Genomic DNA, 27,916 nt, shown 5'->3' with positions numbered 1-27,916 from the left:
AAATACTAACTATAGTTGAATAATTATATTCAACTGAGTTTAGTTAATATAGTACAGTACTGTACTGTACTACTTTTAATACTGCCACCTACCTCTGCTTCTCTGTACTGCGGCAAACCACCAACTGCTCATTTGAGGCCTGCTTTCTTGTCAGCGACTTTTACCTCAGCATCTTCCGTTTCAAGTAAGATTCTCAATCTTCCCTTCTGAATATTCTTATGTTCAGGACTTTAAATTCTTTTGTTTTTTCCTCACAGATTACTGGGTTTTTTAAAATATATTTCACTCTTTACTTTCTGAGACCTCACAAATTTCCTTTCTGGGCCTACTGTCTTTACTTGCTTTCCCGTAAGTTGTTTTATTTCATTCTCTTGTCAATATTTATTTCTATTTATTTGGACCTTTAACAGCATAAACTGTATAAAAATGTCTGTATGCTCTGCATATGAATGTAGCAAGACATCTGTGAAAAAAATCCAAGGCCCAATTATTACTTTCATAGCTAAGTCAATATTTTAGCAAGAAAATTGACATTTATTATTAATTCGACTTCTGTGAGGTGAATTCTCACAGATCACCAGTGCTTGGAGCAGAGAATGGCCCAGATAGTGGGTGTACGTATTTTATAAATAATTTTAAATTAATTATATTAACTTTCTTATATATATTTAATACACTGAATTCACTAATTTGCTTGTTTCATCCATTCAAAGAAATGCTAATAATTTTATGGTCCACAATTAATTTGATACATTAAATTAATTTTCACAGGTATTTTATTTTAATATTAGTTTGTAACATTTATTGTCTAAGTAAACAGTATTATTTATAAATTTAATATTCCTTTTAATTTGCATGATCAATTTCTTTTTGCTATTTTGTTTATGTTAAGTGTGTGTGTGAAACTGACATTTTAAACCCCAAGCCCAATATCACAATATAGTGAATTATATTAAGTTTCTTATATATATTTGATACACTCAATTCAATAATTTGTTTTATTCATTCAAAGAAAGCATGCTAATAATTTTATAGTCCACAGTTAATTTGATATATTAAATTAACTTTTACAAGTATTTTATTTTAATATTAAAGTTTGTAAATTTTATTTTCTAAGTAAACAGTGTTATTTTTTAAATTGAATATTTCTTTTCATAATTTGCATGATTAATTTATTTTTGCCATTTTATTTATGTAAGTGTGTGTGTGTGTGTGTGTGTGTGTGTGTGTGTGTAACTGACATAACATTTTAAACCCCAACCCCAATATCACAATATGCATTTCACTTCATAGGGTTTTCTTACATTTATTTCTTTCAGTCACAAACTACGCATAAAATGAGTATGCATGCAAAAAAGTATGTCAGTATTCAGAGGACCATTTAAAATTTGGTTTCATTCCCACCATCCATTACAATCATTTTATATTTATGCATTTCAGTTCTCTATTACATGTTTTGAAACCACTACTACTACTACTTCTTCTTCTTCTTCTTCTTCTTCTTCTTCTTCTTCTTCTTCTTCTTCTTCTTCTTCTTCTTCTTGTTTTTTTATTATTATCTTTATTAAACAATTAATTACTTCGCCTGTCCTTTCCTCTTTTTATTTTTCATGGATGCCATGTTGTTTGCAAGCTTGTTTAGACCAAATTAATGGGCTTCCTCCATCTGAATAGGAGTTCATTTTTTGAATAATAAGAATTATACATCATGGGGTGGGGGGCATCGGAATTTTAAAGATGCTTAGGTGAGACAAGGCCAAAAAAAAGGTTGGGAAACACTGAGTTAAGGGCTGTCTTGCAGATATCTCATTACCCCACTAGGTAACATTATCAGTGCTAGAAAGGAGTGGTGTTGAAGAGGAGGATAATCATTGTTAGATGCTTGGTGGTTATTTTCTTGTAAATGTTTCATTACCCAACTGGGTAACATCATCAGTACTAGGAGGGAGTGGTGTTAAAAAGGAGGAGGAAAAGGATTATTGTTGCATCCTTGGTGGTTATTTTCTTGTATTTATTTATTATTTATTAATTAATTAGACTTCCATGCCGCCCTTCTCAAAGCGACTCAGGGCGGCGTACAAGATAATGAAAACAATATGTATGAAGAAATTTAACTATTGTTAAAAGGAATTACATTTATAAAATCATAAAAATCCCTATATACAGTCATTTTCAGTTGAAACCTTCACAACATCAGCTAGAGACAGTCTCGGCTCTTCACAACAGGAATTCTGGGAATTGAAGTCCGCATATCTTAAAGTGGCAGAGTTTGGGGGGAAAAACACTCGTTGAGCTGCTTTTTTAACATTAGAACATCAGAGGGCGCACCTGCTCCATTAAAAAAAAATGTGTATGTGTTTGCTGGGTGATATACAGTGCAGTGTTCCCTCAATTTTTGCAGGGGATGTGTTCCAAGACCGCCTGCGAAAGTTGAATTTCCGCAAAGTAGAGATGCGGAAGTAAATACACTATTTTTGGCTATGAACAGTATCACAAGCCTTCCCTTAACACTTTAAACCCCTAAATTACAATTTCCCATTCCCTTAGCAACCATTTAGATTATTACCACATTTGTTTATTAAAGTTTATTTAAAAAAATATTTATTAAGGACGGACGAAAGTTTGGCGATGACATATGATGTCATCAGGTGGGAAAAACCGTGGTATAGGGGGGGAAACCGTGAAGTATTTTTAATTTAATATTTTTGAAAAACCATGGTATAGACTTCGCGAAGTTCGAACACGAAAATCGAGGGAACACTATATACTGCTCAAAAAAAATAAAGGGAACGCTCAAATAACACATCCTAGATCTGAATGAATGCAATATTCTCATTGAATATTTCATTTGCACAACTATTCCATTTGCACAACAGCATTTGAAATTGATTGTCAATCCGTGTTGCTTCCTAAGTGGACAGTTTGATTTCACAGAAGTTTGATTGACTTGTATTTTTTTTTGCAATCATTCAAAGTTTGCTCCTGTAAAGGAGCCTCAAACTCTCCTAAAGCCATTCATGTGTCACCTGGGGCTTTAAAGAATCAGCCTCTCTTGCTCCCGGATAAATATGGGGGGAGGAATTCTCCAATTTTCTACCCTGCACTCAAGGAGGAAGCAAGTGCAGCCTTAGCAGAACACACCTAGCGAGTTGAAAGGCAAAAATCTTTACCCAGGCCAATCTGAGTTCCCTTCAACTTCAGGTAAGTTGAAAGCTGTGTCTTTGGTGGCTTTATACACTGCTCAAAAATAAATAAATAAAAGGAACACTTAAAACAACACAATATAACTCCAAGTAAATCAAACTTCTGTGAAATCAAACTGTCCACTTAGGAAGCAACACTGATTGACAATCCATTTCACATGCTGTTGTGCACATCCAACTTTGTACAGAACAAAGTATTCAGTGAGAATATTTCATTAATTCAGATCTAGGATAGGTTCTTTGTGTGTTCCCTTTATTTTTTTGAGCAGTGTATATTCCAAGAACAGCAGCTTGGTGGTGGGTTAGAGGATAAATATAAACTGCATTTCCACAAATCCAGAAAAGGGTTATTTCAACATCTATCTACTTATTATACAAACCAACTGACAACTGATTTCCCTAAAACAAAATTTTTGCACGCTAATTGTTATTTTGGAAACTTGGAATCCCATCAGGCTGCTCTGCCAGGGGCATTAGACTGCAAAGAGTTGGAAGGGACCTTGGAGGTCTTCTAGTCCAAACCCCTGTACCACTTTGGATAAGGGTCTGCCCAGTCTCTTCTTAAAAACCTCCAATGATGGAACACCCACAACTTTTGGTGGCAAGCTGTTCCACTGGTTAATTGTCCTTCCTGTTGGGAAATTTTTCCTTAATTCTAGGTTGCTTCTCTCCTTGATTAGTTCTCATCCATTGCTTCTTGTCCTGCCTTCTGGTGCTTTTTAGAGAATAATTTGTCCTCCTGGTTTTTGTGACAGCCCTCAAATCCTGGAATCCTGGTATCATGTCACTCCTTTTTTTTCTTTAGACTGGCCCTACCTGATTACTCCAAACATTTTTCATATGTTTTAGTCTCCAGGCCTTTGATCATCTTAGTTGCTGCTCTTTGCACTTTTTTCCAAAGTCTCAGCATCTTTTTTGTAAGGTGACCAAAACTTGGATGCAGTATTCCAGGTGTGGCCTGAAATATTATCACATTAGGAAATAAATAGAAATAACATATTTTGTCTTCTAAAGAGAGGAGGTGGGTGTGTAATTCTTCAGCCTGGTATCTAAAACTGTTTAATAAATGGGTGCTTTGCAATAGTTATTAAGAGATATAATAATGATAACAACAACAACAGAGTTGGAAGGGACCTTGGAGGTCTTCTAGTCCAACCCCCTGATTAGGCAGGAACTTTAATAGAGCCTCTGTGGTTAGAGTGCAGTACTGCAAGCTACTTCTGCTGATCACCGGCTACCCAAAGTTGGCAGATCGAATCTCAGCAGGCTCAAGGTTGACTCAGCCTTCCATCCTTCCAAGGTCGGTAAAATGAGGACCCAGATTGTTGGGGCAATAGGCTTCCTCTCTGTAAAACGCTTAAAAGGGGCAGCATATAAGTCTAAATGCTATTGCTACTGCTAAATTTGCCAGCTCCAGTTACCAAATTCGCTACATAAATTGTGTCTTGTTTCATTTTGGACAGCAGGGGGCAGTCCAGCCACACAAAACTAGCTTTTCTAGGCAATGCTACTTGTTAGGAATTTTCTCAGTGCTTTTTTTCTCCTTTTGGAAGTACACCTGTGTAGGTGGCAAAGCCCAGCCTCCCTTCCAGGCTCATTCAAAGCAACTTTCCAGGCATTATCAGTTTCCCACAGGTAGCATTCGGAGTCTGAGGCAACAGTTTTTAATGCCATGCACAATTTATTTTATTTATTTATTGGATTTGTATGCCGCCCCTCTTCGTAGACTCGGGGCGGCTAACAACAATGATAAAAACAACATGTAACAATCCAATCCAATACTAAAATAACTAAAAAAAACCTATTATAAAAACCAAACATGCATACAGACATACCATGTGTAAATTGTAAAGGCCTAGGGGAAAGAATATCTCAGTTCCCCCATGCCTAACGGCAGAGGTGGGTTTTAAGAAGTTTACGAAAGGCGAGGAGGATGGGGGCAATTCTAGTCTCTGGGGGGAGTTGGTTCCAATGGGCCTGGGCCGCCACAGAGAAGGCTCTTCCCCTGGGTCCCGCCAAACAACATTGTTTAGTTGACGGGACCCGGAGAAGGCCCATTCTGTGGGGCCTAACTGGTCGCTGGGATTCGTGCAGCAGAAGGCGGTCCCTGAGATAATCTGGTGGTTGCATCTGGGAAGTTTATTGTATATTCTGTGCAAAGCGATGCTCTTTTTATCTAGGTGACTAGTTTCCCCTGAACCATCCATTCTTATAAAGTCTGGCAATATAAGAAGGCAGGATTTATTTTTCCTAAACTTCCATAACGATTCTTCATATATACATTTTGGCAGAATAAAAGTTTTTTAAATCAGGAACAGGCACCAAACTGATGATAGCTCTAGACAATTCATTGGGTTTGAGATGTATGGGATAGCGGAGTTAGAATTGTAGAATCTTGGGAAAGTATTCAATGCCTAAATCTACGTTGCAGGAGATATTCTTGTCTCCCTCGCATTCTTCTTACCCTTGCGTCTAATATGGAGTCCACAATATCTCCCTCCTCATCTGACTCCGACATTACCACAGTTGTGATTTTTGCAGTCTCTGGAGGTTCCTCAGGCACTAACTGTCCCTCACTCCCGCTTTCCGATTCCTCTGGTAAACACAGTGGCCTGTGATACCCAGACGGACCCGGTTCATCCTCCTCAAATTCTGTGATCAAAGGAGCTGGATGCGAGCCAACCACAACACATCAATCCGATTTCCATTCTTAGGGTGGATCCGTGAGGATTAGGAGCTTGATCAAGCTTCCCGCTTCCAATCCACAGTCCTGTGTACAGTGTTACCTCTACCTAAGAACACCTCGACTTATGAACTTTTCTAGATAAGAACCAGGTGCTCAAGATTTTTTTTGCCTCTTCTCAAGAACCATTTTCTACTTCCAAGCCTCTGAAACTGTAACCGTGGAGCCTCTCTGGGAATCTCCTGGGAGGAAACAGGGCCTCCACCGTCCCTGTGGTTTCCCCAATCGCAGGCATTATTTGCTTTTACATTGATTCTTATGGGAAAAATTGCTTCTTACAAACTTTTCTACTTAAGAACTTGGTCATGGAACAAATTAAGTTCGTAAGTAGAGGTACCACTGTATCTGCATAATAGGGGTGGGGTTCTTCTCTGCTCCGTTTAATCCCCCGACACCCCCATCCATCTTCAAAAACCACAGCTTGATCCCATTAATTTTGAATCGGCTTTTTTTTTCAATTTCCCCCCCTCCAGATCTGAGGCGGCGAATCCAGCTGTGTTTGCTTGACTGTTTCCAGGCACAGCTGGCAAGCAGCAAGCAAGGAAACAGCCAAACTGAGCGAAAAAGAGTGGGGGGGGGGGGAATTCCGGGCGGGAATTCTGGCTTGTCTGCAAATCCTTTCTCACTCCAGCCTATTCTATTCCATCTTAGCTGTCAGCAGGAACCGGCCTTCGCCGTGGCAAGTCTGCGAGCGCCAGGGTGAGTCTGGCCATTGCATTCCCCCCCCCTTCTCCTTGCCAAGGCAGGCTGTGCCAACAAACTGTAGTCCATTTGTGACGCACCCCCCCCCCCCCCGGAAATAGCCCTGCCGTGCATAATCTAGCCAGCCCCGGTTTTTCTTGCCAAGTTTGATTCCTCCAGCGAGGGTGAGAGCCAGATTTTCTCCGCCTCCATAAACATTCTGGACTGAGAAAAGTCCAGTCCTCACTTTGAGAAAAGAGGTTTTGCAACCAGCACCGTTTTGCTTAAATTTAGTTCTCTTCCTCTTCTTCTTCTTCTTCGCCTCCTCCTCCTCCTCTCCCTCCTCCTCCTCCTCCTCCTCCTCCTTCTCCTCCTCCACCTCCTCCTCTCCCTCCTTCTCTTCCTCCTCCTTCTCCTCCTTCTATTTCTTCTCTTCCTCCTCCTCCTCCTAATAATAATAATAATAACAACAACAACAACAGAGTTGGAAGGGACCTTGGAGGTCTTCTAGTCCAACCCCCTGCTTAAGCAGGTAAACCTACACTACTTCTGAATATCTCCAGGACCGCCTTCTGCCGCACGAATCCCAGCGACCGGTCAGGTCCCACAGAGTTGGCCTTCTCAGGGTCCCGTCGACAAAAAAATGTCGTCTGGCGGGACCCAGGGGAAGAGCCTTCTCTGTGGCGGCCCCGAATCTCTGGAATCAACTCCCCCTGGAGATTAGGACTGCCCACACACTCCTTGCCTTTCGTAAACTCCTCAAAACCCACCTCTGCCATCAGGCATGGGGAAATTGATTCCCCTGGGCCGTCTCCACTTTATGTATGGTCTGTATGAGATGGATGATTTTTTTTATGTTAAGGGTTTTAAACTGTTTTTTTTTTTAATATTGGATTTGTATTGTTTTCTTGTTGTAAGCCACTCCAAGTCCTCGGAGAGGGGCAGCATACAAATCTAATAAATAAAAATAATAATAATAATACTTCAGACAGACGATTATCCAATATGTTCTTTAAAACTTCCAGCATTGGGGCATTCACAAGTTCTGGAGGCAGGCAGTTCCATGGATTAATTGTTCTAACTGTCAGGAAATTTCCCCTTAGTTCTAAGTTGCTTCTCTTCTTCATTAATTTCCACCCGTTGCTTCTTGTTCTCCCCTCAGGTGCTTTGGAGAATAGGTTGACTCCTTCTTCTTTGTGGCAATCCCTGAGATATTGGAAGACTGCTATCATGTCTCCCTGGTCCTTCTCTTCATTAAACTAGCCATGCCCAGTTCCTGCAACTATTCTTCATATGTTTTAGCTTCCAGTCTCCTGATCATCTTTGTCGCTCTTCTCTGCACTCTTTCTAGGGTCTCAACATCCTTTTTGCATCATGGCGACCAAAACCAAATGCAATACTGTATTCCAAGTGTGGCCTTACAAAGGCCTTATAAAGTGGTATTAGCCCTTCATGTGATCTTGACTCTATCCCTCTGTTTATACAGCCTAGAACTGTCTATATCTTTTTTTTTCTTCCTAATCCCCCCCCATTGCCTTTAAAAAACAAAAAGCAATTGGCTAAGGAAATGTTATTTATTTTGTAAATATCTCTACAAGTGTGCAACCCTGCCCATTGAAACCAAACCCACCCTGTTTGCCTTGAACCCTCAGGGAAACTTCTCCCGATTCTCTTTGTTTTTCTTTTGCTCTTTTTCCATCCTCAACTTATTTTACTTGCCAGAAGGGGAGGAAAAAAAACCTGACCGCAAATCACAAGAGGCAAAGAATTTTTTTTAAAAAGAAAGAAAGAAAAGAAAGAAAAAAAAGAAAGAAAACGCACTCATTTATTTCCATGGAAACAGCAGGAAAGGGCCAAAGAGAAAGGAAGAAGCCACTTTGGCGCTTAAAATCTCCCCATAAAAATCATTTGTAACCTACGATCTTGCAATTAAGCCGTTTCTTTTTCTCTTCGCCCTGCTTAGACACCAGCCTGTCTCCTCCTGATATATTTATTCAGTGCCACAAAATTTCCCCTTCTCCTCCACCCACCCCCTTCGCACTTGCTTTGCAGACAGGGGAAGATTTGAAACTGGCCAGAGAGGCGCCTTGTTCTGCTTTCTCGTCTGGCTTTTCCGAAGGACCAAGGATGCTGAATTTATTCTGCCTTCCTGCATTTAAGCACCCTCTGCATTTAAGCTTGTGATCAACATCTGGAATTCACTACCTGACTGTGGTTTCATCCCCAAACCCCAAAATCTTCAACCTTAGATTATCTACAGTTGTCCTCTCCCCTTTTGTAAGAGGTCTGTAAGGGGTATTCACAGCCAAAACTTTTACTGCCACACTGTGCCTGTGGCTTATTTTGTGGGTGTGGCTTGATGGTCATGTGATTGGGTAGGAGTGGCTTGCCAGCCATGTGACCAGGTGGGTGTGGCTTGAACGATCATCATTGTGCAAGTGAACTGTTAAGTCCTCGACTTACAACCTCACCAGTGTCGCTCTCTGGGGTCACCCCCTGCCTCAGACTGGGTAGCTAGGCGAACAGATGCCAATCAGCTGTTGAGAAAAGAGGGGGAGGAAAAGGGCCCCCTGCAACTCCTGCCGGTGCTGGTCTCCCTGCCGCTTTCCAAGGAAGAAGAGGAGGATGGGAGGGGGGGGGGTCGTCAGCTGGAGCTGGGCACACAGCTTCATTTCTGCTGGTGGAACTGCATTCCACCCCGTCCTGCCTACTGCCCGTCCTGCCCCTGGCTGTGCATAAGCGCACCATTGTGCCTACCGTCCCTGTCCCACTGTCCTAATGTCTTCTTTTATCATTATTTTCTATGTTATGTTTATACACTGCTCAAAAAAATAAAGGGGACACTTAAACAATACAATATAACTCCAAGTAAATCAAACTTCTATAACATCAAACTGTCCACTTAGGAAGCAACACTGATTCACAATCCATTTCACATGCAGTTGTGCACATTCAACTTTGTAGAGAATGAAGTATTCAATGAGAATACTTCATTCATTCAGATCTAGGGTGTGTTCTTTGAGTGTTCCCTTAATTTTTTTGAGCTGTATATAAACTACTATCCTATACTTGATTGATAAATAAATAAAATAAAATAAAATCAGGACATTGGAACCCACCGTGCATTCACCGGAAAACCTTCAGCCTTCTCGGATTTTCCCTCGTCCAAGATAACAAATTAACAGAATAACAGAAGAGTTTGAAGGGACCTTGGAGGTCTTCCAGACGAACCCCTGGAAACCTTATACAGTACAGCAAAAAAAAACCCTATACTCTTTCAGACAAGTAGAATGCTTGGCTGCATAGCTAGAGGTGGAACAAGCAGAAAGAGGGAGACTGTGATCCCGCTGTGTCCAGTTCTGGAGGCCTCACCTACAAAAAGAGATTGATAAAATTGAACGGGTCCAAAGACGGGCAACAAAAACGGTGGAAGTTCTTAAGCGTAAAACTGATCAGGAAAAGACTTCATGAACTCAATCTGTAGAGTCTGGAGGACAGAAGTGAAAGGGGGGACATGATCGAAACATTTAAATATGTTAAAGGGTTAAATAAGGTCCAAGAGGGAAGTGTTTCTAATAGGAAAGTGAACACAAGAACAAGGGGTCACAATCTGAGGATAGTTGGGGGAAAGATAAGAAGCAACATGAGAAAATATTATTTTCCTGAAATAGTAGTAGATGCTTGGAACAAACTTCCAGCAGACGTGGTTGGGAAAGCCACAGTAACTGAATTTAAACATGCTTGGGATATACATATATCCATCCTAAGGTAAAATACAGGAAATAGTATAATGGCAGACTAGGTGGACCATGAGGTCTTTTTCTGCTGTCAATCTTCTATGTTTCTATGTTTCTAAGACCTGCTTCTGTCCCAGTTTCCCAGGGGGATTGGTGCCTCTGTTGCTTTGTTGTTGAGATGCGAGCCTTTGGGGGGGAGGTCCCCCTAAAAGGAGCCGATCAGATCTTTTAAAAGGCACCTTAATGTCTTTGCAAAACCAACATCAAAAACAGAACAAAAACCCAGAAACGTGACTTTGAAGTCAAACAAGGTGCAAGCTGAAACCGAACGAGGTCTGAACTTGTCAAGGGGGAAGAGCGAGAAAATATATATATATATTGCTCCTTTTCCTGTAGCATGAACAGGGCTGATCTGCTGAAGCGTGGCTCCCGCCAGAGGGATTAAATTTGGACTTTGTGCAAGCAGCCATCGATCGATTTCCGGAAAGGCCCTCCGCAGAGGTTGAGGGTAGCGGAGTTGGCGCGCCGCCTTTTTTGCACATCCGAACTCGCGTAGCGATCTAATTAGCCATCATCGGGGAAGGAACCGGCTTGTTAAGGACCAGGAAGCCATAAATAAAATATTGCAAAGTGGAGGGGAAGGGAACCAAGAATCAGAAAAGCTGGATGCTTGGGGGAAAGAAATGGGGGAGGAAAGGGATAGAGGATAAAGCTACCTTGCCAAGGATAAATTCCATTTTCTTTCCCGCCTCCCCTAACCTGTGTGTTGTAAACATACTTTGCACAACCAAAACCTGCCAGTATGTTGCAGGCAGTGAAGGGCTACACTATTTTTTTTACTACCACACTGTGGGCGTGGCTTATTTTGTGGGTGTGGCTTGCCAGCCATGTGACCAGAGGGTGACTTAAAGGTCATGTGACTGGCTTAAAGGTGGCCAACTTGACGTCACTCACATCAAGGGTTAGGCTTAGGGTGCCTGGCCTTTCCTCACCTCCAAGAGATACAATTTCCCTCCCTATTTACTATTACTGAACACCCAAAATATACTATTTAATTCTATGTATATACTATGTATACATTATACTATGTATAATTCTATGTACATACAAATTACACACAGGCATATACATTATCTACTATATAAACTGTATATACACACATGCATGCACAGCTCTTCTAAAATTATACACATTCAACCTCATTTACTGCGATAGGAAAAACATACCCAGAGCCACTGGTTCTGCATACCTGACCAAAATTTTACTGCCAGTTCTGCGTTCCTGACCGTACCCGTAGGAGCCCATCACTGGTTGCAGGGCAGCAGAGGACTGTAAGGAAAATGTATCCCAGCGACTGGTCAGATCCCACAGAGTCAGCCTTCTCCAAGTCCTGTCAGCCAGACAATGTCGTCTGGCGGGGCCCAGGGGAAGAGCCTTCTATGTGGTGGCCCCGGCCCTATAGAACGAACTCCCTCTGGAGATTCGCACTGTCTCCACCCTCCCCACCTTCCGCAAGGGATTAAAAACCCACCTCTGCCAACAGGCTTGGGAGCTCCTGAGTTTCAAATATCTAGCCCCGGCTAAGGACCGTAGATATGGTGTATGATGGGATGGATGTGATTAATTTAAAGTATTGGGTTTTTTAAGATTGTATTTTAACTCAAGGTTGACTCAACCTTCCATCCTTCCGAGGTGGGTAAAAAAGAAGATGCAGATTGTTGGGGGGCAATATGCCGATTTTGTAAACCACTTAGAGAGGACTGTCAAAGCACTATGAAGTGGTATATAAGCCTTTTTTTAAAAATTGGATTAGAGCTATATTATTATTATTATTATTATTATTATTATTATTGTTGTTGTTGTTGTTGTTATTATTATTATTATTGTTGTTATTGTTATTGTTATTACTATTACAGTACTATTACTATTATTACTATTATTACTATTAAAACAAAACAAGACACCAACATACATATAAAAGAACAATAAACATACAACAAAATATAGGAGCTATTACTGCTCCGCTCTTATCAGAAGTTTCCAGAGAAAAACCTTTGCAAATCATATCATACAAAGAAACATATATATTTCCTACGATTTACAAATCTATAGCTATTTACTTCTATGTAATATATTTAGCTGTTTAGTTGTTCCTTAATCTTCTGTTCAAACAATCATTACACCTTGTCCCAGATTTTATAATATTCAGTTTCCTCCTGTCCCTTCAACCTCCTTGTCATCATATCCATCTCAGCACACTCAATGATTTTTTAAATTATCTCTTCTTCTTTTGGGATTTCTTCATCCTTCCAGAAGCGGTATACAGTGTTCCCTCGATTTTCGCAGGTTCGAACTTCGCGAAAAGTCTATACCACGGTTTTTCAAAAATATTAATTAAAAAATACTTCACAGTTTTTTCCCCTATAGCACGGTTTTTCCCACCCGATGATATCATATGTGATCGCCAAACTTTCATCCGCCTTTAATAAATATTTTTTAAATAAACTTTAATAAATAAACATGGTGAGTAAGCAATGGTTGCTAAGGGAATGGAAAATTGTAATTTAGGGGTTTAAAGTGTTAAGGGAAGGCTTGTGATACTGTTCATAGCCAAAAATAGTGTATTTACTTCTGCATCTCTACTTCGCGGAAATTCGACTTTCGCAGGCGGTCTCGGAACGCATCCCCGCGAAAATTGAGGGAACATTGTATAAGTCTAAATGCTATTGCTAAAGAAGTTGAACTGTGTTTAATGTCTGCATTGATTTTTGCCTTGAGTCTCAGGAAGAGGGTGGCCTAGAAATCAAATAAATTAATAAATAATAAATAAAATAAAATAAAATAAAATAAAATAATAATAAATGTTCACTTAGGAAAGTGAACCCAGGAACAAGGGGGCACAATCTGAGGTTAGTTGGGGGAAAGATCAGAAGCAACGTGAGAAAATATTATTTGACTAAAAGAGTAGTAGATGCTTGGAACAAACTTCCAGCAGATGTGGTTGGTTAATCCACAGGAACTGAATTTAAACATGTCTGGGATAAACATATATCCACCCTAAGATAAAATACAGGAAATAGTGTAAAGGCAGACTGGATGGACCATGAGGTCTTTTTTCTGCCATCAATCTTCTATGTACAGTGGTACCTCTACCTAAGAACGCCTCTACTTAAGAACTTTTCCAGATAAGAATCGGGTGTTCAAGATTTTTTTGCCTCTTCTTAAGAACCATTTTCTACTTAAGAAACCGAGCCAGGAAAAATTTCCCAGGAAATTTGAGAATGGCACAAAGGCCCGGCCAGTTTCCTGCCATTCCTCCTTTAATCCTGGCCATACCGGGCTTTTCTGGGCTGCGAGAGGAGCCTTTTGGTGGCAGTTAAGGAGGCTTTGGCAGTCCAGAGCAAACGAAGCATTTTCCTTTCGCTGGGGGCTTGGAGAGGGAATAAACCTTCTCCTCCCACCCAAATTCCGAGCTTTTATTTCTTTCCTAATGGGTTTGCATGCATTATTTGCTTTTACATTGATTCCTATGGGGAAAATTGCTTCTAGTTATAAACTTTTCTACTTAGGAACCTGGTCACGGAACAAATTAAGTTCTTAAGTAGAGGTACCACTATATCTATAAAATGTCCCCTTGCTTTCCATTAAGCATGAAAAGTTGAGAAACCAAAGTCCCCCATAACTTCCACCTCCTGGTGCTGGGCTGCGGATAATGAGGAGAAGAAGAAGGAGAACACGGCTGGGTCACGCTAGGTACTCACCTCCCCAATTAGTCAGCTGTTAATTGCTGGTTGATAAGGCTGTCTACCTGGCTAGGCAGCTGGGCTTCTGGACAAGCTGTGCCAAGTTGCAAATATTGGTTGTGGGAGGGAGAGGGAGAGAGGGAGGGAAACAAAAGGCAATTTTCCTCCTGCTCCCGAGAAGGAGAGCCTGGCGCTTTCAAACCCTCCCGAGATGGCAGTTCCGTTCCAGCACCGCATCCATTAGCGTGTTGCTGGCATGGGTGGGGATGGAAGGTTTCCTCCACATTCCTGGCACCCTTGCCTCCCCCCCTCTCAGTATACTGTCCCGTAGGCCACGCCAGGACTTCAAGAGGAGAGGAAAGGGTGGCCCAGTGGTTAGAGAGTGCAGCCCTGCAGGCGACTTCAGCTAACTGCTAGCTGTAGTTCAGCGGTTCAAACCTCACCACCAGCTCAAGATCGACTGAGACTTTCATCCTTCTGAGGTGAGTAAAAATGAGGACTCAGATTGTTGGGGGCAAGAGGCTGATTCTGTAAACTATTTAGAGAGGGCTGTAAAAGCACTATGAAGCGGTATGTAAGTCTAAGGGCTATTGCAAAGAGAGGGAAGGAAGGAAGGAAGGAAGGAAGGAAGGAAGGAAGGAAGGAAGGAAGGAACACGGGTGGCATAGTGGTTAGAATGCAGACTGACTCTGCCAACTGTTACCAGTTTGATCCTGACCGACTGGCCCAAGATCGACTCAGCCTTCCATCCTTCCGGGATGGGTCAAATGAGGACCCAGATTGTTGGGGGCAAGAGGCTGATTCTATAAGCCGCTTAGAGAGGTCTGTAAAAGCACTACGAACCGGTATATAAGTCTAAAGGCTATTGCTAAAGAAGGGCAGTAGAGTTGAACGATGGGTAGGCATCCTGAGCAGAGGGGGCAGAGCTGTGCTAAGGGGAGCATCACAACATCTGGATAGGGGAGGGGAAAAAATCAAGGGTGCGTCCCAAATGGAGACAGATGGATCCTGAGATGATATCTTGAGATGAGCTAGAGATAAGATGGATTGTGAGAACGGTGGGTCCAAAACAGGCGGGGGAGGTCTGGGTGACTGGCACATGTGCGTTGGAGCAAGATTTGGCTTCCAGGCATGCGCGGGAAGCAAACCTCACAAGAAGATGAGTTGGCGTGTGGGACTTCGGCAATTTTTCCACCTGTGCGGAATCAAACAAATTGTCAAAAGTCGCCAAAACCTCATGTGCGTGTCCTCTCGCGTAAGCAAATAATTGACAAACTCTAGCACGGCGTGGGCCCCCTCGTGAGATTTTGCTTCTGCAGAAAATGCTGGGACATGCACGCATGCATGCAAGACCACTGAAGCTGCTCACGCAGCTCAACGTTCGCTATTGGTGCGCCATCCTCTATCGTTCCGAGAGCAACCCGCTACTTGTTTCTGGGGTTAGTTTTTTTGCAAATTGTTTCAGTTCTCTGCACTGCAAATGGAACAGGCCAGGAGTTGATCTACCTAACTTTGGAGAGCAGGAAAGCAAAAGGGAATTTTGCCCTTCCATCAGTGTACAGTGGTACCTCTACTTATGAACTTAATTTGTTCCATGACTAGGTTCTTAAGTAGAAACGTTTGTAAGAAGAAGCAATTTTTCCCATAGGAATCAATGTAAAAGCAAATAATGCATGCTATTAGGGAAACCACAGGGAGGGTGGAGGCCCTGTTTCCTCCCAGGAGATTCCTAAATAGGCCCCACGGAGGCTTCTCCCTGCCTTTTCTGACCCTGTTTCCTCCCAGGAGATTCCTAGAGAGGCCCCACGGAGGCTTCTCTCTGCCTTTTCCGGTTACAGTTTCGGCAGCTCGGGTTTGTAAGTGGAAAATGGTTCTTGAGACGAGGCAAAAAATCTTGAACTCCTGGTTCTTATCTAGAAAAGTTTGTAAGTAGAGGCATTTGTAGGCAGAGGTACCACTGTATGTTGTGTTGGAGTTTTTGTACTCTGGGGTGGAGACAAGAGCTCATTGCACCCCTGCCTCTCACCTCCACTGGTCTCCTGTGAAGTGTGGACTGTGCATTGCCCCCCACCCCACCGGAGACTGTGAAAACCGGCTGGTGGCCCCAGCCTTCCATCCACCCCTGCCGCCTTGCTTTTCTTCCCCTCCTGCAGGATCAGAGGAAGCGAGCCCTTTTGATTGGCAGCCCAGCCCAGAGCAAAACCCTCCTGGCATTCAAGGCCCCTGGACTACTGCCAAGACCTGTCCCTGAAGCGGCGGGGGGGGGGGAGAGACGGAGGGCAGGGAAGCGCTTTGAAAATTAAATCTCTCCAGAACTCATAAAGCTGTGATTTGACCTTGGGTTAAACCCAGCGGAAGAGAAGCTCCGTAGCTCCTGCAGCTCGCTTGACGCCCTGGCCTCGCATTTGCCGAGAAGCAAGGCAGTTTGGAGAGAGAGAGAGAAAAGAGGGCCGGTCTAAAGAAGAATTGGGGGTGACATGATAGAAACATAGAAGACCGATGGCAGGAAAAGACCTCATGGTCCATCTAGTCTGTCCTTATTCTATTTCCTGTATTTTATCCTAGGATGGATATATTGTGATCCCGCTGCATAGAGCGCTGGTGAGACCCCATTTGAAATACTGTGTCCAGTTCTGGAGACCTCATCTACAAAAAGATATTGTTCAAATTGAACTGGTCCAAGGACGGGCTACAAAAATGGTGGAAGGTCTATAAGCATAAAACTTACCAGGAAAGACTTCATGGATTCCATCTGTATAGTCTGGAGGACAGAAGGGAAAGGGGGGACATGATTGAAACATTTAAATATGTTCAAGGGTTAAATAAGGTTCTGGGGAAAGAAAGTGAACACAAGAACAAGGGGGCACAATCTGAGTTTAGTTGGAGGAAAGATCAGAAGCAACATGAGAAAATATTATTTGACTGAAAGAGTAGTAGAGGCTTGGAACAAACTTCCAGCAGACGTGGTTGGGAAATCCACAGTAACTGAATTTAAACATGCCTGGGATAAACAGATCCATCCTAAGATAAAATACAGGAAATAGTATAAGGGCAGACTAGATGGACCATGAGGTCTTTTTCTGCCGTCAATCTTCTATGTTTCTATATGTTTATCCCAGGCATGTTTGGCCTTCTCCGGGTCCCGTCGACTAAACAATGTCGTTTGGCGGGCTCCAGGGGAAGAGCCTTCTCTGTGGCCGCCCCGGCCATCTGGAACCAACTCCCCCCAGAGATTAGAATTGCCCCCACCCTCCCTATCTTTCGTAAACTACTCAAGACTCATTTATACCGCCAGGCATGGGGGAGTTGAGATATTCCTTCCCCCTAGGCCATTACAAGTTATGCATGGTATGTTTGTGTGTATGTTTGGTTTCATAATAAGGGTTTTTAGTTGTTTTATTATTGGATTGTCACATGCTGTTTTTATCATTGTTGTTAGCCGCCCCGAGTCTACGGAGAGGGGCGGCATACAAATCCAATAAATTATTATTTAAAAAATATTATTATTATTATTAATTAATTCAGTGACTGTGGCTTTATCAACAACGTCTGCTGGAAGTTTGTTGCCAGCCTCTACTACTCCTTCAGTAAAATAATATTTTCTCACGTTGCTTCCGATCTTTCCCCCAACTCACCTCAGATTGTGCCCCCTTGTTCTTGGGTTCACTTTCCTATTAAAAACACTTCCCTCCTGAACCTTATTTAACCCTATGATGGTTAAACGTTGATGGCAGCGTTCCAGTGTTTCGGAGGCTGCCACCAAGAGGAAGGGGGTCAAATTATCCTCCAAAGCATCAGAGGGCAGAACGAGAAGCAATGGAAGGAAACTAACCAAAGAAAGAAGCAACCTTGAATTAAGGAGAAACTTCTTAAAAGCGAGGACCATTAACTGGTGGAACAGCTTGCTACCAGAAATCTTGAGCGCTCTGTCACTGGAGGTTTTAAAGAGTCTAGACTCGTGATGGTGAACCTATAGTACGTGTGTTGCAGGCGGCACGCCAAGACATATTGGAGGGCACGTGAGTCGTTGCTGTATGTCAGCTTCAGGGTTCATGCACACGCTAGCCAGATGGTTTTTGGCTTTGGGGAAGGCTGTTTTGCCCTCTGGAGGTTTATAACAATATTAATAATAATAACAACAGAGTTGGGAGGGATCTTCGAGGTCTTGTAGTCCACCCCAAATATGACTACGCTGACTGGGGAATTCTGGGAGTTGACATCCACCTAACTCAGGATGGACTTCAGCTATAGATGGTGGACTTCAAACATGACTACGCCAACGGGGGAATCTTGGGAGTTGAAGTCCACCTAATCTTCAGGTGGGTGAGGTTGAGGCACAGCTGAGCTTCTGAAAAAACCCACAATAATTCAGAAGCAAACAAGCTACCCGACATTTTACGTGGCCGGATCACTTCGGGGTCGGGGCAGCCTGAGAAATCTGACACGTGAAAATAAATCAGGCCGTGAGAATGGAAATAATCCAGTTTGTCTGCTCTTGGAGATTTATGGCCTCTGTCCAGGGCCCACCGTTCCAGGAAAACAAGCAACGTTCTGCCAGATCTTCTGGGACCCAGCTGTCCTTTTCAGCCCCGGCTGTTTTGCACAGCAGGCCACCCCAGGGACACACACACACACACACACACACACATACACACCAGTTGTGTTCCTTCCGGTGATGGCTGGCTATTTTTGTCTGTGGCTTGCTGTGTTGCTGCCTTCAGCTGCGGAGGGTAAGGGGGAGGGGGGGAATGGAGCCAGATGGAGCTGCCAGGCCCACCCTCCTGGAGTGAGTCGGGGTCGCTTCTCATTAGTGCTTGATGCCTTCCGCTGCCCCCCCCCCTCTCCTGACAGCCACTTCGAGGTATCCAGGCAGCCCCAGAGGGAGGGCAGAAAATGAGAGCTAGCCTTGCTTGGCTCTTCCATCTGCGGATTTCTTTCTTTCTTTCTTTCTTTCTTTCTTTCCTTCTTTCTTTGCTTTCTTCCTTTTTCCTTCCTTCCCTTCTTCTCCTCCTCCCCCTCCTTCCTTTCGTCTTCCCCTTCTTTCTTCCTCCTCCTAGTCCTCCTTCCTTCCTTTCTTTGGAGAGGGGCAGCATACAAATCTAATAAATAATTCTTCTTCTTCTTCTTCTTCTTCTTCTTCTTCTTCTTCTTCTTCTTCTTCTTCTTCTTCTTCTTCTCCTCTCCTCCTCCTCCTCTTCCTCCTCCTCCTCCTCCTTCTCTTTTTCCCCAAGAAAATTTTAAAAAAATTAAATCAACCTAACTTGTGACAATGGTGCCTTGGTCGTAGGGGAGCCGCCGCGTGGAACATCCCCCCCCCAATTCCCAGTCTGAAAGGGTTCAGAAAGGCACAAGAGCTGGGAAGGTCTGGCTTCATGCAAATTGCATGCAGTCTCTCCCCCCCCCCAGGGATTGGGGGTTGGGGGGCTGGAGGGGTTCTTTGCAAGCCCTGTGGCCATAGGTTGGCATGCGTCAGACCTTTGCAAATGTGCCTTCTGTCTACTGGGCACACGGCCCTTCGCTCTGGGAGCCCTTGTGACACTGGCAGAAGGGAAGGCTGTGGCTTGCCAACTGTCCTTAAAAACCAGTTATTCTCTCTCTCCCTCTCTTTCTCTCTCTCCGTCTTTCTCCCTTTCACTTTCTCCCTCTCTTTCTCCCTCTCTGTCTCTCTTTGTCTCTATTTCTTTCTCCCTTTTTTGTCTCTTCATCTCCCTCTCTCCTTCTCTGTCTCTCTCTCTTTCTCTCTATCCATCTCTCCATCTTTCTCCGTCTCTTCCCCTTTCTCTCATTTTCTCTGTTTTCTTTCTCCTTTTCTGTCTCTCCCTTTCTTTTTCTTTTTCTTTTTCTTTTTCTTTTTCCCTTTTTCTTTTTCTCTCTATACTTTCTCTCTACATACACCCTCCCTCTCTCCCTTCCTTCCTTCCTTCCTTCCTTTCTTTCTCTCTGTCTCTCACCCTCTTTCTTTCTGTCTCTTTCCATCTCTTTCCTCCTCTCCTTCTCTTTCCCTTTCTCTCTGTCATTTCTCTTTTCACTGCTTTCTCTTTTTCCCTCTCTCTGTGTCTCTCCTTCTTTCTCTCTTTTTCCCTCTCTGTCTCTCTCTTTTCTCTTTCTTTTTCTCTTACTCTTTCTCTCTCTGACTCTTTCTTGCTTCCTTCCTTTCTTCTCTCTCTGTCTCTCACCCTCTTTCTTTGTCTATGTCTCTCTCCATCACTTTCTTCCTCTCTCTCATTTTCTCTCTCTTGTTGTTTTCTCTCCATCTCCCTTCTTTCTTTCTTTCTCCTCTCTCTCTCTCCCCTCTCTCCTTCTCTGTCTCTCACTTTCTTTTCTTTTCCTCTTTCTCCCTCTGCCTCTCCTCTTTTCCTCTTTCTTTGTCTTCTCTCTCTTTCTTGTTTCCCTTTCACACTTTCTGTCTACCTCCGTCTCTTTCTCTCCCCCAAGTCAGGGCGTTAGTCACCCATGAATGGCCTGCTGGTTTGGGTCTGATTCAAGCAGGGCAGATGTCCTGCCAGAGGCCATCGCCTGACCCTCCGTGGGCTAACCTCCTTGCTCTGCCCTCTGGCCCAAATCTCCCCGCTCCCAGAGCCCCCAGGCCAAGTCCAGCAGGGGAAGTGAGTCAGTGTGGGAAGAAGGATGGAGGGGCAGGGGGGAAAAAACTCTCCCCCCACCCATTTTTCCAGCCCATGGCTTGGAAGAGTGGAGAGAGCTCTGACGGGGTTGCGTGCCAAGAGGAAATGGGCCAGGTTGGCTTCTGCGAGCAACACGCAACGGATGAGTAATTAACTCCCCGGAGTTCTCCCCCCCCCCCCCAGCCGGCTGCTCCCCCTTATGCACCCTGTGACTTCAAAGAGCCCAGCATCTCCCCCTTCCACGGGGTGAGAGCAGCGGGAGGCTCCAGTAGGCCAAGAAACAGAGAGCTGGGCTGGGCCTTGGTGTCTGTGCTTGTTTCCGAAGGCCAAGCGTCCCATGAAGTTGCGGTCAATAGGGATGTTTTCCTGAACATATATAGAAAACCTTGCAGTGTCTTGTTAAACCACTCTGCCTAACCATCAGGAGAGCCTGAACTGCCGGAAACATTCTCAGCTAAAGTGTTTGCTAAAGAGGAGCCCATGATTCCACCTTCTAAAGTTGATGAGAGAGAGAGAAGGAGGGAGGGAGAGAAAGACAGGAGGGAGAGAAGGAGGGAGGGAAGGAGAAGGAAGAAAGGATGGATGGCAGGAGAGGATGAATAGATAGCGGATGGAGGGAAGAAAGGAAGGGAGTGAATAGGTAGATTAGATGGAAGATAGGTAGATTTCGATGGATTAGATAGGTAGATTAGATAGGAAAAGAGAGCAAGAAGGAGGGAGAGAGAGAAGGAGGGAGAGAGGGAGAGAGAGAAGGAGGGAGGGAAAGAGGGAGGGAGGGAGAAAAAGGAGGGAGGGAGAGAAAAGGAAGAAAGGATGGATGGAAGGAGGGGATGAATAGATAGGGAATGGAAGGAAGGAAGGGAGTGAATAGGTAGATTAGATGGAAGGAAGGAGAGGATGAACAGATAGATAGATGGAGGAAGGAAGGGGATGGACAGAGCGGGAAGATGGAGGGACGGAGGAACGGAATGAATTAATAGATTGGATGGATGGATGGAAGGAAGGTAGGAGAGGATGAATAGAGGAGACAGAGGGAGGGAGGGAATGTACAGATAGATTAGATAGATGATAGGTGGCTGATGAATAGATAGATGGAGTGGGAGGAAAGTATGGATGATAATAATAATAATAATAATAATAATAATAATAATAATAATAATAATATTTTATTAGAGTTGTATGCCACCCCTCTCCGAGGACTTGGGGTGGCTCACAACAGCAATAACAATACAATACAATACAATACAAATCTGTTGTGGTTAGCTCTGGCCCAGCTCCTGCCCCAAGGAATGTGGAGGTGGATTTGGGGAGATATCCACATGCTGCAGGCCTGTTTTGCTCCCAGTAGAATCTGCCGACGAAGTCTCCTCTGACCAAGGAAGTGTGAGTGACAGGGAAGAGGGGAGTTTGGCAGACAGCCCAGGAGGAGATCAGTCATCTGTATCATCCCTGGATTCTGAACAAGAATTAATGACACATCCACGCATGCGTAGAGTGATGCATAGGAGACAACAACTGAAGGATTATTACAAGAGAAAATGAGGCCACCTGTGGTTGGGTGGGGCTGCTGTAATTAGTGCTACAGATAAAAGTGCACCCTGGTGTTTTAGCCTCATGGCAGTTTATCTGATTCATTGTTTCGTCAAGATCGTGGTTTTTGCTGTTCAGGATTGTGTGTGTGGACTCTCCGGACTTTAGAATTGGACTCAATTTCCCAGTTATTGGGTGAGCAATTGGACTGCATTTAACCTGTGCCTTGTGCATACCAGAAAATCCCTTTGTCTTCCTGGACTAATTACCCTGTAATTATGGGTGGTTGAGACACACCGGCAGAACACAAATCTAATATTAAGAAAAACAAGTTAAAAACCATTAATAACCCATTACTGTATTGCTAAATCACACCCCATTATTACTACCCAATCACACCACACTCAAATGCTACAAGTCAGAAATGGGGGGATTAGTCCCACCCATGCCTGGCGACATAAATGAGTCTTCAACATCTTGTGGAAGGTGAGGAGGGTGGAGACAATTTGAATCTCTGGAGGGAGTTGATTCCAGAGGGCCGGGGCCACCACAGAGAAGGCTCTTCCCCTAGGTCTCACCAGATGACATTGTTTATTCGATGGGACCCGGAGAAGGCCAACTCTGTGGGACCTAATTGGCCACCGGGATTCGTGCGGCAGCAGGTGGTCCTGGAGGTATTCTGGTCCGATGCCATGTAGGGCTTTATAGGTCATTACCAACACTTTGAATTGTGTCCGGAAACTAATTGGCAGCCAGTGCAAGCCACGGAGTGTTGACGAGACATGGGTGGATAGATGAGGGAGGGAGAGGCAAAGTTTTGATTCTGACATCATTGCAGTCCAGTGAGATCAAATTTCCAGGGGAAATGGATCAGGAAAGCCAGATTGAATCTTCCAATGAGGTGGCTTCAAATCGCTTGGGTGATTCCGCCCAAGCTTTCTTTTGGATCGATGCGGAGGAGAGAAACGGCTTGATTTGACCCCTCTGAGTGATAGGGTTGGGCTCGAGTTCCTGAATTGATTCTAATTACCTTACTCCGTTTGCCATCTCAGCCGAATCAATAGATTGAATTAGAGCCTCAATAAAATAAATTATTAGCGCCGATGGGAGGGGGGCAATTAAATCTAAGGTAGCAGAGCCGTCTTCTCTGCTCGGGCTTAAAACCTTTGGAATTAAATTGTACTGATTCAGAAGGAGGAGGTGGAAGGAAGAGGGGAGGGAGGAGGAGGAGAGGAGGAGGGGAGGGAGGAGGAGGAGAGGAGGGGGAAAGAAGAGAGGGGGAGGAAGGAGAAAGAAGAAGAAAGAGAAGGAGAAAGGAATGAAAAGAAGAGGAAGAAGGAGAAGGAAGGAAGGAAGGAAAAGAAGGAGGAGGAGTAAGAGGAAGAAGAGGAGGATGAGTAAGAAGGGCAGGAGGAGGAGGAGGAGGAGGAAGAAGAAGAAGAAGAAGAAGAAGAAGAAGAAGAAGAAGAAGAAGAACGGAAGAAGGAGAAAGAGGAGGAAGGAGAAGGGGAAGGATAATAATAATAATAATAATAATAATAATAATAAGAAGAAGAAGAAGAAGAAGAAGAACAACAACAACAACAACAACAACAACAACAACCAGAATAACAACAACAACAACCAGAACAAGAACAACAACAACCAGAACAACAACAACAACCAGAACAACAACCAGAACAACAACAACAACCAGAACAACAACAGAAAATTTGAAGCATTCTCAAGATCATTATTTTTCTGAGTTCAACAGGAAGGAAGTCCAGGTTGTGGGTGCAACCAAACCGGTGTGTGATTCAGCTGTCAATAGCCGCCTCTTTGCCTGAAAAGTTGGAGGTGCCAGCTAATGGGGAGGAAAGGAAGGGGGGGGAGGAAATCAGAAGAACGGGGCCTCTTGTGGCCTTGAATGTGATCAGCAACCAGCGGCTGTCTCAGGGCTGATGGATTTGCTGTCACTTCTCCCTGGCGTGAAGTGACAGATTTTCTGCACTGCATTCAAACAAAACCAATAGTCGTCCATCAAGGCTGGACCGACGGGAGCAGAGTGGGTGACGGGGAGAGTTGGAGGGAGGGCCGGTGAGCAGGCCATGGGTTGCAAAAACACTTCCCAGGGGGCCCCTTCCTTGGCCGCCACTGGCATGGAAAATTGGTCCGGAGGGAGTGCCCCCCCCCCCCCGGAGAGCATTGAGAAGTGAGCCTCTTTCATTCGGGAAGCAACGGAGAGGTAAATGCATGTCAGTTTCTCTCTTCTTGCAATGGGTGCTCCCTCTCCATCCCATGGATGAACATAGTTTTTTTCTTAATATTAGATTTGTGCCTGTACAATATTGTTTTATCGCTTGTTGTGAGCCGCCCCGAGTCTTCGGAGAGGGGCGGCATACAAATCTAATAAATTATTATTATTATTATTATTATTATTATTATTATTATTATTATTATTATTATTATTATTATTATAGAAGCATAGAAGATTGACGGCAGAAAAAGACCTCCTGGTCCATCTAGTCTGCCCTTGTACTATTTCCTGTATTTTATCTTAGGATGGATCTATATTTATCCCAGGCATGTTTAAATTCAGTTCCTGTGGATTGACCAACCACGTCTGCTGGAAGTTTGTTCCAAATATCTACTACTCTTTCAGTCAAATAATATTTTCTCACGTGGCTTCTGATATTTCCCCCAACTCACCTCAGATTGTGCCCCCTTGTTCTTGGGTTCACTTTCCTATTAAAAACACTTCCCTCCTGAACCTTATTTAACCCTTTCACATATTTAAATGTTTCGATCATGTCCCCCCTTTCCCTTCTGTCCCAGATCTGAATCCCAGATCTTCTAGTAGACCTGAAGACCTCATTATTCTTGAGACAGCTCCTTTTAGTTTTAACCATTGGCCGCCTTCTTCTTCTTCTTCTTCTTCTTCTTCTTCTTCTTCTTCTTCTTCTTCTTCTTCTTCCTTCTTCTTCTTTCTTCTTCCTTCTTCCTTCTTCCTTCTTCCTTCTTCTTTTTCCTTCTTCTTCTTTTCCTTCTTTTCTTCCTCTTATTGTTGTGTTTGTTGTTGTTATATTATCATTATCACATCATCATCATCATCATCATTATTATCATTTTCATTTCAGGGGAGGTTTCTCCCAACCCTACCTGAAACCTTGAATCCTTTGATCTGGTGGCTGAACTCTAAATCCTCTTGATCTACTTGAGCTCACTTTGTATTGGCAGCATACAAAGATATAACAGTGTTTATATACATGATACTAGTAAGAGAGATTGCACAATGATTTATGATTTACCAACTTCAATCAGTCCAAATTTGGAGGAAGGTGTCTTCCGTGAAAGTGGCGGACCATAATTGCTGGCCAATGCAAGTCAGAAGAGAGGCATTTTTAGGGGGACTTCTTTGGAGGGCTAAATTTGAGGGAGAAGGGTGGGCCCAAAAATCATAGAAACATAGAAGATTGACGGCAGAAAAAGACCTTCCGGTCCATCTAGTCTGCCCTTGTACTATTTCCTGTATTTTGTCTTAGGGTGGATCTATGTTTATCCCAGGCAGGTTTAAATTCAGTTACTGTGGATTTCCCAACCACGTCTACTGGAAGTTTGTTCCAAGCATCTACTACTCTCAGTCAAATAATATTTTCTCACGTTGCTTCTGATCTTCCCCCCAACTAACCTCAGATTAATTAACATGTTTAAATGTTTCGATCATGTCCCCCCTTTCCCTTCTGTCTCCCAGACTATACAGATTTAGTTCATTCAATCTTTCCTGATAAGTTTTATACTTAAGACCATTCACCATTTTGGTAGCCCGTCTTTGATCCATCTCTTTTTGTAGGTGAGGTCTCCAGAACTGAACACAGTATATTCCAAATGGGGTCTCACCAGCGCTCTATACATCGGGATCACAATCTCCCTCTTCCTGGTTGTTCTACCTCCAGCTATGCAGCCAAGCCTTCTCCTCGCTTTCCCTCCCGCCTGACCGTGGTAGGGAAGTCATCCAGTCAGCTTCCTTGTTTTAAGGTAAAAGTAAAACCTGGGTTTCTCAGTTCTTAGTGCAGCTTTTGCCCCACGGCGCCACGTTGGCTCTCTCCCAAAGATATATGTGGGGCGAAGAACATAATTTGCCTACTATATTTTACACTCTGTTGGAAGTCTCTTCCTGCTGTGATGAAGGAGACTAAAGACTTGGGATTGTCTGTGGATACGTTTTCATGCATATGAAGACTGGGTCCATGTTAAGGAACATGTGGGGAACATATGTTCAAAGACTAGAAACTAGAAGAAGGAAGGATGAATGGGAAAGTAAAAAGTGTGCCTTGTTATACAGATTGAGGGAGGGAAGGAAGGGATGAGAGGAAGGGAGGATAGGAAGGAAGGAAGGAGAGGGAGGCAGGGATAGGAAGAAATAAAAGGAAGGAAGGAATGAACGAGAGGGAGGAAGGGATAGGAAGGAAGAAAAAGAAGGGAAGGAGGGAAGGAAGGAAGGAAGGAAGGAAGAAGAGATACGGAAGGAGGGAGGTAAGGAAATATCTTGTATACAGCAAAATACTTTTTTCTGCTGACATAGAAACTTGTCAGCATCCTCCTTCTTTATGGTATTTTTGGAGAAGATAATTCACAATAATTAATTTTCAGTCCTTTTCTTCTGCTTCTAATTGCTGCTGTCTCTTCATTCATTCATTTTCATTCTAAAAAAAAAGAAAAAGCTCTCTGTGCCTTTAATCAAGGTGTTTTTTTAAAAAGAAAAAAGAAAAGAAATCCTTTTATTTATTTATTTATTTCCCCCCTTTCACTCTGCTCCTCAACAAGATATTCCAATTCTCTCCCCCCCCCCACCACTCCACTCCTTTTCTAAACAGAGGTCAGGCTAAAGTTGCAATATGTCTTTGGAAAGGGAGCAGAGGCTAAAAAATGTTTTTAAAATTGGGGTGCCGGGGGTCGTTCTCAGAAAAATAGAGCAAGTTAAACCGAGAAGAACTTTTACCCTTAAATTTACTCAGTTTTTAACCTCTGGTGGTGGTGGGGGAGGCAAAAAAGTTTTCCTCCAAATGGACAAGTTGCTTCTGGATTTAAGCCACCCCAATTTGAGAACTACCAGGAGCTGTGAAATGGAGTTAGGAGTTAATTTCACACTTTCACACGCACATACACACTCACAAATCTCGGGTATCTTTAGTGGCAAACAGGCAGTCATTTTAAAAAAGACAAAAGTCATGGTCAAACTCTGAGAGGGTGGATCCATGTAAACCCACTGCATTTGCAACATTGTGAGAAATACACTAAGGATCTAATTATTTGATTGTTCTGCATGGGTAGATTGTGGAATGAAGAATCTGACAGTTTTAAGTCATTTAACAAGTCATTTCCCTGTGTTCTGTTTTGAAATTTGAATCCCTCTAATATATGCAACTGTGAGACCAATTTCTGTAATTCTCTTTTTTCTCTCTCTCTCTCTTTCCAATTTCCTCCTTTTGCTTACAGCAGTCCAATGCATTTTTATCCATGGTGCTTTTTTTTTAAAAAAAAAAAAGGTATTCCTTCCTGTAAAATTCCAAGAAATGGAAAGAAGCCAAAGACAAACTGCATTTCAATCAAACCACATCTCAATTCTAGAAGTGGCTAAAACAGGGCTGATTAAAATGCAAACTCATTAAAATTGGAC

The 27,916-nt window shown here is 43.3% G+C and overlaps 1 long non-coding RNA gene across 1 annotated transcript; it reads left to right on the top strand.

The window, feature by feature from the left end:
* Positions 1-68: 68 nt before the first annotated feature.
* Positions 69-27,916, top strand: LOC139171245 (uncharacterized). Its single transcript, XR_011559723.1, has 3 exons — positions 69-184; positions 26,090-26,274; positions 27,786-27,916. It is a non-coding gene; the product is annotated as an uncharacterized lncRNA (long non-coding RNA).

Source organism: Erythrolamprus reginae, chromosome 8 (genome assembly GCF_031021105.1).
Source record: "Erythrolamprus reginae isolate rEryReg1 chromosome 8, rEryReg1.hap1, whole genome shotgun sequence".
In the NCBI taxonomy this organism is placed as follows: domain Eukaryota; kingdom Metazoa; phylum Chordata; class Lepidosauria; order Squamata; family Dipsadidae; genus Erythrolamprus; species Erythrolamprus reginae.
Note: the sequence above shows the minus strand (reverse complement) of the source record. Positions and strands in the feature narration are given on the sequence as shown.